The 10,666-nt window shown below is 33.9% G+C and overlaps 1 long non-coding RNA gene across 1 annotated transcript; it reads right to left on the bottom strand.

Moving 5' to 3' along the window:
• Positions 1-871: 871 nt before the first annotated feature.
• Positions 872-4,089, bottom strand: LOC104225597 (uncharacterized). The gene is made up of 2 exons (XR_710638.2): positions 2,221-4,089; positions 872-2,098 (listed from the first exon to the last, which is right to left on the bottom strand). It is a non-coding gene; the product is annotated as an uncharacterized lncRNA (long non-coding RNA).
• Between the last annotated feature and the right edge of the window lie 6,577 nt (positions 4,090-10,666).

Genomic DNA, 10,666 nt, shown 5'->3' with positions numbered 1-10,666 from the left:
ACTTAATTAAGTAAATTGGATAAAATTTAAATATTTTTTCATTTTATTTTCAAGATTCTAATCTATTAATTTTTAAAAAGTTTTAAAATTTATTTTTCTATTGTATAATTGTGTTAAATCACTAAATCTAAATTTATATTTTCAAAATAATTTTTTTATTAAAAATAAGATCGAAGAGAATTCAATTATAATTTTAGAAATACTAAGAAAATTTGATCGGCAGAGTACTCTCCTCATATCAAATGAGTTCTTCAAGGTTATTGTTATTAGCATTTTAGATTTATCTTTGAGCATAATTATTCTTCACTAATAATTTTTCAAGCATTTTAAGGCTCAAAGTTTATAATATTTACCAAATTAAATATAGGAATCTAAGCAAAAAAAGAAATAAAGTAGGGGCAAAAAACTTATTGATAAATACTTCACCTGTAAAAAATTAGGTTAAAGAGCTATGTATTACCAAAATAGGTTTGAGAGTATCTTGATTTATTGAAAATATACTTTAGTATATACAGTAATAAGATACTTTAGTATATACTTTAGTAACTAAGAACTACAAAACTCTTTACATGGTCCCTTATATATAGTAGTAATAAACCATAAAACAAAAAATAAAATTGACTTTAAAAAATAAGATCAGGACCTAGAAGTAATTAATTGAAAAGTTCACATTTCATTGAAATTTTTTGTCAGGACTACCAATTCTGTCCATACACTAATTCGAACCGTGGTTCAAACAAAATGATGATAATTATGTAGAAAAGAATAAAGAAAGAAACCATTACTCACCAAATTTTAAACCGCGCCAGTGAATATTCAAACCTAATATTAAAAAAAACTACCAAAACAAAATTCAACTCCCTCTATACCATTGAATTAAGAGCTCCATCTATTAAACTACTGTTTTCCAATAATAAAAGACGACAGTAGGAATTATTCGAAAACATTATTTAGCTGAATCTCTCTGCAGCAGTCCATAATCTCAAGCAGCATTAAACCAGCAAAGAAGAACATGCCTTTGTTAGGGAGCATTCGGATTTAGTCGGGCCCCAATGAGGGTACCAAACACCGGATGGATTATGGAAGACAAAAAAAAAAGGCTTTTGACGAAACTAAAATACTAGCAGGTGGATAACTCTACTATGAAGATGAAATACATGCCAAATTCAGCAAACAGAAATTTCAAATCAAAATTCAACATGTTGCTGAATTCTGAGTTAATACAACCCAAACAAGAAATAGAGAGGTAATAACCTTGTTAAGGTTACAATTTTGTACACTTACCTCTATTTCACTTACAAATGATAACCTTAACAAGGTAAAAGTAGAAAAGAAAAGAAAGTAGAAAAACAAAAATACAAGATTTTTAAGATCAAATTTATGTACAGAATCAAACACAAACGTGTCATTTTACCTCCACAGAGTGCTATGTCTCATAGGAAGAAACTGATTAAGGAAACAAGTTTCTTCTGGAGGCTCTTTAACATGCCACAGAATTTATGGTCACAAGTCCTCATTGGTAAGTACTGCAACCCCATTGAAACTACATTTAGTAGATTGCAAACCAGCACCGTACCTCGGCTATTTGGAATAACATCCAAATATTATATCTATGGCCCCTTAAATATCCAAGATCATAACCTAATGGTCAGTAGCATGATAGATAATGGAAAATGGTTGCTCTCAGTCTCTCCTTTGAGCTACCTCATGAACTTCTACAGGCTATATACAACATTTGTCCTCCCTTTATCCGGAAAAACAAGATTCACTACTACGTCTGCCAGAACCATGATAGAACCAACAGTCTCTTCTTGCAAGGATTTCATGGATTTGGAAACAAGATACTCAAAATAATATTAAATTTTTCCTATGGGTTTGTTATCATATAAATAACCAATGCCCAGTATGTCACATGGACCTGGAAAATACTATCCATATTTTCTCTTACCTGCCATATTGCCCAGCAGTCATGCCTGACATTTCCCCAAAATAGAAAATTCCCAGAATCACTGGTTAAATGTCATCAAGGATATTAATTACCAACCGACCAACGCAACTTCTACACTTGGAAGGAATTGTTTCCCTTCTCCTATGGTATCTATGGAGAAACAGAAAGAACAACCATTATAATAATCTTGATAACATAGAAAATGTGCATATGAGAGCTGCGGAATTTAAGCTGCTAACTGAGAATGAATGAATGCACAAGTCTATACTAACCTTTTAGGTAAGATAGCATCCACCACTAGCTGGGTTTTTGTTTTCTTTTGAGAAAGGTAGCAATTTGGATTGATAATAAAATCAGCACCAGTTCAGTGCTGATAACTGTATGTACAACTCAAAACGAGCAAAAGAAGAACACTTGATGTAACAGTTATTTACAAGCTACCTATTAAATCTATCAGGTCTCCTACATCATCCAAAAATTCCTGTTTACACCAAAAATAAAACAAGGAGAGACAATCCATCTTAATCTTGTGAATGGAACTGCTTTTGTCCGCTAGCTGGATATTTTTAACTTAATGTAGATGGAGTAGCGAAGGGACATCTAAACAAAGGAGGCATTGGCGGAGTAATCAGGAATAACAGAGGAGCCTGGTTGTTAGGCTATTACAGTAGTCTACCCGAATCAAATCATACACAAGCTGAAAGTTCAAAATATAGTAATGCTTGACGGTAGGTTGCTGATGAGCCAGCTGGGGAGGGGGAAATCGAGCATAGCTTTCTAGAACAAAATGCAGTAGCAGACATACTGGCTAAGGAAGGAATTAAGGGGGTAAATCATTTTGTTTTCGTGCACCTACCAGCTCCACCTCATTTTGTACTAAATAGTTTAGAAGCAGATAGGAAAGGAGCAACTTCTGCTAGAAATATTTCTGCATTTACTTGTAATATTTTGTCCCGCATGACATACTACTATGCTCTAGAAAGCATAAACTCTCCAGTATGTACTAGATTTAACTAGTTATCAGTAATATATTTCTCCCTTTTACCAAGAAAAAGAAAGAAAGAATATATATATAATATATATATATATAGAGAGAGAGAGAGAGAGAGACCCCTAAGTGTTTCAAAAACTACCAAAACCAAGAGCTATTGAACTATAGGCTTCTGTCTATCAAATATAAAAGAAGATATAGGAATAATTTCAGAGCATTATTTAGCTGAATCTAGCAGTCCATAAGCTCAATTAGTATTAACCACTAAAGAAAAATACTAGCATTTAAACCAAAATACCTGATAAATAAATCAAAAAAGGAGCCTCTTTAACCAAAGTAAAATGGCAGGTGGATGACAGGGTAATTCTATGACAATTTACAGGTGAAATTTACTTGAATATGAAATTCTATGACAAATTCTGCAAAAAGAAAAAATTTCAAAATCAAAATTCAATATGTCACTGAATTTTGAGTTCTTTCTCCCCCTAATTTTCTACAAGCCAAACAGCAATAGAGGTAATATACAAACAATCTCGCATACGCAAGAAGGTATAAAAAGGGCAAAAAGGCAAGATTTTTACGATTAAAATTTAACCTATGTACAAAATCAACCTCAACTGTAATAAAAAAGAGCAGAAAAGGTAAAATTACTGCTAATAAAAAACACTCACTATTACTACGCATAAATTACTTTAACTAGCAGCAGTAACTTCTCTCACAGACATCGGTTTCACAGGCGGGGAAGGAGGGAGTCGAGAAGTGAAATTACCCAAAGGGGTTTCTTCATCATCAAACCCATCTTCAAAATTAAGCGCATAACTCAACGGATCATAACGGAACTGATCAGTTGAGGAGTGTTGTCTCTTGTGCCGGTTCGATCCAAAGTTGAAAACCATTAAAACCTTGTCTTTAAAATTCGGGAGGTTATTGGGTTCCCAAATCAGCGACGGATTCTCATCGGAGGATGACGGCGGTGGTGGAGGAGAAGGGTGGCGGTGAGGAAAACAACAGGAGAAGCAAAAGGAGTTCTTCAACTTTTGCTTCAGAGATGGAGCTGAATTGGGTATAGAGAAAGGATGATTTTCGTCCATAGGAGGAAATTTGAGATTTGAGAGTGAAAATAAAGGAGAAATTGAGGGGTTTTACACAGTTTTTGTAGAGAATTTTTTTTAACTATACCGAGGTACTTTTACTTTTCCTTTTTTTAACGACAAAATTACATAATAATGCACTCCATAAGTTGATCTTGCAATATTTTAGCTCACTTAAGGGTCGTTAATTATAATAATAATGTAATAATATTGAATATGGTGTATTAATAATGTTGGTATTAGTTATGCTGGTATTAGTTATGCTTATATATTTCTTATCCATTGTTTGGTTTGATGTATTAAAGTATTGCACAATTTCTAAAAAAATTGCTTGTTTACAAAAATACCCTCAAAACTAGTCCATCACTCAAATTTTTTAAAAGAAACATATGTTGAGAAATATTTTTATATGAAAAAGTTTAAAAAAATTATTTTATTTATCTACCTATATTGTAAAATAGAACTAAATATTTATTTATAAAAAAGAAAATATGCTAAGTATTTATTTATTTACTAGAAATATAATTTTATTTCTCACTATTTGAATTATTTTAAACTTGCATTAATATAATAACTAGCATATTTTAATCAAGCATAAATTTTAAAGGATAATTTTGTCTTTAACTAAGCTAATACATGCATTAAAACTCATTGCATTGCTAATACCATGGTTTTTTATGCATTAGTTATGCATAGGATAATACCAAATAGGATGTATAACTAATGCTTGCATAACTAATGCATAAGTTCAAAATGTCTACCAAACAAGGTATTATTAATACACAAAGCTAATGCAAGCATTATTTTATCTAATGGATCCTACCAAACGACCCCTTACAAGTTTGCAAATGTGTAGCCAAATATCAATAAGTTTAGATCTAACTTTTTCCCCCCCTTTTTTTTTATTCTCTATATCTTCAAGCGTGAAATATTTCCATTCTCCTTTTTCCTCAAGTTTCTACATACCTATCACAACTACGAAAATTCACAAACAGATGCGAGAAATCTAAAATCTCATCTTCTTTAATGCTAATCTTGTTAGTTTTTAATATGATTTTGTGAGAAATTTAGAGTGGGTATCGTTTGAACTTATTAAAATTACTTTAAGTAGACTGTATACAAAGTTTGAAGTTATTTAGTGGAGATTTGGAATAGTCTTAATCAAGAATTGCAAGTTAAAATTGTACAAAAAATTCATCAGAGATGCTTATATACTTTTATACAATATTATACACTTTTATACAAAGAGGTATATTATATATATAGTTGTATAAAAGTGTATAAAAATGTATAAGCATAGTAGTGAAAATGTTAGTGATACACCATGTATATAGGTGTAGCAGTTGAAGAAGAAGAAGAAGAAGAAGAAGAAGAAGAAGAAGAAGAAGAAATGTGAGAAATCCACCAAATACATGTAGATAATGTATTAGCCTTGTATAAAATAATGTATAAGAGGTGTTTATACACGATTATACATTACTTATACATTATTATACAAATGAATCCTATCAATGGAGCTTCACTGGTTCTTCTTCTTCTTTGGGTATCTTTTAAAATTCAACTCAAATCTACCTCAAATCTGCTTCAAATCACTTCAAATTTGAGTTTTGACCTCCCCTTGACGATGTCAATCAATTGGGCCAACACCCAATCCAAACAACTAACAAAATCGAAAAATCCAATTTCTGAAATTGAAGCTTCGAATGACCTTTAATGGTGACACCAAAAATAATAATTCTCTTAAGTGGTATATTTTCTTCTCATCTTAATAGTGATTATCAACTTTGAATCTGGAAGGAGAATTGAAGAATATATATAATGGTAGAGAAATTTTGGGGTGCAAAGTCGTGAAAGAGGAAGAAAAAGAACGAAGAAAAGAAAAAAATAATTAAATAGGGTAGGCTAACTGGTGAAAAATAATTTTCAGATTATGTACAACCTGGGTCATATCAGATAAGGACTTCAAACGTGGGCCATTTTTTGATGGACTGTTGGGCCAAGTGACAAGGAGCGTAATTCCCCCCTTTTTAATTGCAGAATCTTATTTAATTCAGTTGACATGAATTACCCCTGGTAGAAGTACTAGTTACGTTTGACCCGTGCTGCGCCCGGGCCCAATTTTTACGTTGAATTTTTCTTGTTACAGGCAAATTAGCTAATGTATAAGTTTAAATTTTACTCAAAATTATTTTTCCTGCATAATAATTAATTGTATCTGGTGCAAAAAAATTATTCTCAGGTCTGCAGTCAATATAAATTAACAAATTGTAGCATCTTTGAAGCTTCTTTTAACAATTCATTTATTTTTTTTCTTTTAAATTATAAAGTAAGCTTATGGAGTTGTCGATATGATGTGAAAAATGAGTTGAAACAAACGAATATAAGATATTTTTCTAATAATCAAGTGTAACATTTCCTTCTGTGATTTTCTATTGAACTTTTTTTCATATTAAACCAAATAAAAGCCTTAAGTTCCTTACAGGTATCCATAGAACTGACAAAAAAATTGACCTTTATTTTCACTATCGATATCCATCAAATATGAACATTTGGTAGTAATTTTATTATCTATAAAATTACCTGACATGTGAGTGAAAACATTAAATTCTCTGTTATGCAAATTGCAAATATTTTTCCGAACTTTTTCTAACTTTACACTTAGAATTAAACTGTAGTATTAATCTAGTACATACACCATATGAAGGTAAAAATATTTTTGGATGTACGTGTAATTTTCGCAATTATTGTTAGTCCTAATTAATTTGTTGCATCTTAACGTTTCAACTCCACTTTTATTGACATGTGCAAAACCAGAATTTAGTGCATCTAATTTATGTTAAGTATTTATTTTTGGGACTCCTAAATGACATTGGAACATCAACAGAGAGGTTCGTGAATAGATTGGCTATTGATTGGGAAAGATCAATGGAAGATAGACAAAATACTCTTTAATAATCAAACTTCAAGGCAGAAGAATTCCTCACCAAATACTGAAACAAAAAATTCAGGCCTTATGGAAAATCGGTGATCATATACCTCTAATTGACCTAGGCAATGACTACTACATTGTTAAACTTCAAAAAGAGGAGACCATGAACCATATCCTACAAACAGGACCATGGTTTATCTATGGCAATTTTCTATCTATTCAGAGATGGGAACCCAACTTTGTGGCGTCAGAATCTAACAATCCTTCACAACAGTCTGGGTTAGACTCCCTCAACTCCCTATTGAGTTCTACGATGGAGAAATACTAAAGAGAATAGGTGGTGCTATAGGAAGGCTACTGAGGATAGATGCCTGCACATCCTCTTCATTGAGAGGACGATATGCTAGGTTATGCATTGAAATCCCTATCGAAGAGCCTGTAAAGAAACATATCTTCATAGACACCCACAAATAAAGCATTCAATACGAAGCTGATCATTTTCTCTGCAAAACTTGTGGAAAACTAGGCCATAAATCCACCTCCTGTGCACAAATAATTTCTCCAACAAAAGATAATACTCCCTTACCAACAGACATATCTTCAAAGGAAAATCAAAAAATTGTTCCACCACAAGAGGAAGAATGGTCCACGGTCCCGTTCACAAGGAGCAGAAAGCCCAGGACCAAAAAATCAAGCGAGGTCCTTGAAAAATCCCAGGAAGCAGGTAATAATGTTAAAATGTTCAATGCATCGACAGGTAAGTATATTATAACTCAAAAATTAAAATATTTGCCTAAGTCTTCTAGCAACATTTCCTCCATTAATAATCAATCTTATTCATATCTCCCAATGACCTTCCCAAAACAGGTAACTAATAACCTCCTTAATATTAAAAATAGATTCTCATCTATTAATAATTCCCAGCAAGAGGATTTGGAACAGAACCCGGTTTTAGAGAATACCACCACCACATATACTCAAAAAACCACCAGTATCTCCTCAAAAACCACTAGTAACCAGTGCATAAACCGGACACAAGAGACAAGAAAAATCTTAGAAAATCCCTTCTCACTAAAAGACAAAGATGTTAATAACCTATCAATATTTCCTAATGATTCTACTAACCAATCAGAACATAACCATAACCCCGCTCAAATATTATCTATGACTGGCCAGCTAACCCCCCTAACAACCTAATCAACCAATTAATCGATAACCCTATTATGCATGCGGACGTCCACTCGTCCAACCAAACGAACTCATTGAGACAAATGTCTCAAACTCTAATACACGTGCCTAATCATACGCATGCTATCAATTCTATTAAACTAAACACGCTAAACCCTTCAGATGCCATGCAAATTGAAGAAATCATTACCCCTACATCTGCTCCCAACTCCTTATATCAACCTCACCATTCTCTCAAATATGCCAAGACTCACTTTAGGTCACCAAAGGAGGAGGTACAGGTTGATTCAAATCCTAAGGAACCATCATACTGCAGCGATGGAAAATCTCCCCCTTTTCCCTCCTCAACTTCCAAACATGCCAGTGATCTATGCTCAACCCCCTTCCTCAGGATCACCACCCAACTTCCTAGATAGAATTAGGGCTAATGGGCAGGGGAGTATCTCTCCAACTCAACATCAATGGGCAGGAGAATTTCATTGTGATCCAGAATCCTTAATTCCTAGCTCAACTAGTTTCCGAGGGCCTTCACCTAGCAATGAGCCAACTACATGAATCACATCTGGGTGAACAATATAATGCAACCACTGGCACCAGGCATGAACAACAACCTGGTCCATGCCATAGAGCCCAGTGGAATTTGCCACTCAACTACAACCAGAACCCTTACCTACCTCAGAACATGGGGTTGGACCTTCCATTCTTCCCACCTCAAGAGATCACTGCTCTCAACCCTATCCTAATGAACTGGGATCCACTCTTGAACAACATGCAACCTCAAGTGCCAATAAACTTAGGTCCTATGAACCAGGAAGTCCCACCTCCTCAGATGAATCAAAACCTAGGAAATCCAGTGGAGGAGGGAATAGAAGAAGAAGTCAACTTAGTGGGGGAATTATTGGTAGAATCCACAAACCTAGACGAAGTAAAGGTCTATCTCTTCGAGGAAATGCAGGAGAAGAGGCTCATTCTAGCCTGTCCAGTTTCACTATTCAAGTTCACAATGGACATGCGTCCACCACAAGACCTAACAGTGGGGAAGATTGCAATGATACTAGTACCATCCCTGAGGAGGAACCCAATCTTCCCCCAAGGGAGTCAATGGTCAGCTACAACCCCTACCCCAGGCCATGAATCGTGCTAAAATTTTTATCATTTGGAACATCGGGGGGGGGGACAATGATGAATTCAAAAGGAATTTCCATGATCTAATAGCTAATCATCATCCATGCAAGGTAGCATTACTTGAGACTAGGATGACAAACCATGGCAGTATTATGCATGAGTTTGGCTTCTCCGACATGATTGAGGTTCCTGCCGAAGGTCAATCAGGAGGGAATGGTTGTTCTATAGGATGCAAGCCTTGTATCTGTGAATAATTTCATCAAAAGAAACAACGAGATCCATGCACTGATAGAGGTACATCCTATCTGTCATAAATGGTTATTTTTCACTATATATGCTAGCTCGGTCACCTCTAATAGAAATATCATGTGGGATAATATTTCTAATATTTTTTATAATTACAAAGATGCTTGGCTTCTAGGGGGTGATTTAAATGATATGTTAGTTGCAAATGGTAAATGGGGAGGGAACCCTATAAATAAGAGAAGAGCTGCAAAAATTTTGTCAAAAATTAATTATTGCAAACTAATGATTTAGGATTTAAAAGCTGTAAATATACGTGGTCTACCCACACTAAAAATATTAGTGATCGTATTATGGAGCGATTAGATAAAATTTTTGCTAATGGTAAATGGGTGGAGCTTTTTCCCAATGCTTCCATAATTCACCTTCCAAAAACTCATTCGGACCACCACCCTGTTCTCATTAATCTAATCCCCAAAGTAGAAGAGTCTCTCCACAAGCCTTTTAGATTAGAAAGCTACTAGAGTGGACATCCCGAATTTGGGAAAATAGTGGAAGAATGTTGGCATAACAATAGCTTTATTGAGGCTTCTAACACCTTTAAACATCGTATAACTAACTGGAGCAAAATTACTTTTGGTGATCTTTTTAAAAAGAAAAGGAAAATTTTGGCCACACTTAATGGGATACAAAATTCCAGCTCTTATGGCTATAGCAATTTGAAACCTCTCTTAAAACTGACTATAATAGTATTCTTAGGATGGAAGAAGATTATTGAAAAATGAGGTCTAAAATAAATTGGCTTAATGAGGGCGACTCAAATACAAAGTTCTTCCACATTAGTGCTACTAATAATAGAAAGAGAAACGAAATTATTTACTTCAAGGACCCTTATGGTAATTGGATTGATGATCCAAAACAAATTATGGAACACACTCATTCCTACTTCCAAGATATTTTCTCTACTAGCCATAACTATTCAGACTGGTCCTCTATTAAAAATGATACCCCTAGTCGTCATCAAATAGATTTATCAACCCTTGATACTAACATATCCCCAGTAGAAATAAAAAATGCTATTTTTTCATTCAAACCTTTTAAATCCCCAGGGCCAGATGGTTTACATCCGTTCTTTTTTCAAAAACACTGCC

This window comes from Nicotiana sylvestris, chromosome 6 (genome assembly GCF_000393655.2).
Source record: "Nicotiana sylvestris chromosome 6, ASM39365v2, whole genome shotgun sequence".
Classification (NCBI taxonomy): Eukaryota; Viridiplantae; Streptophyta; class Magnoliopsida; order Solanales; family Solanaceae; genus Nicotiana; species Nicotiana sylvestris.
This window is presented reverse-complemented; position numbering and strand designations above follow the sequence as displayed.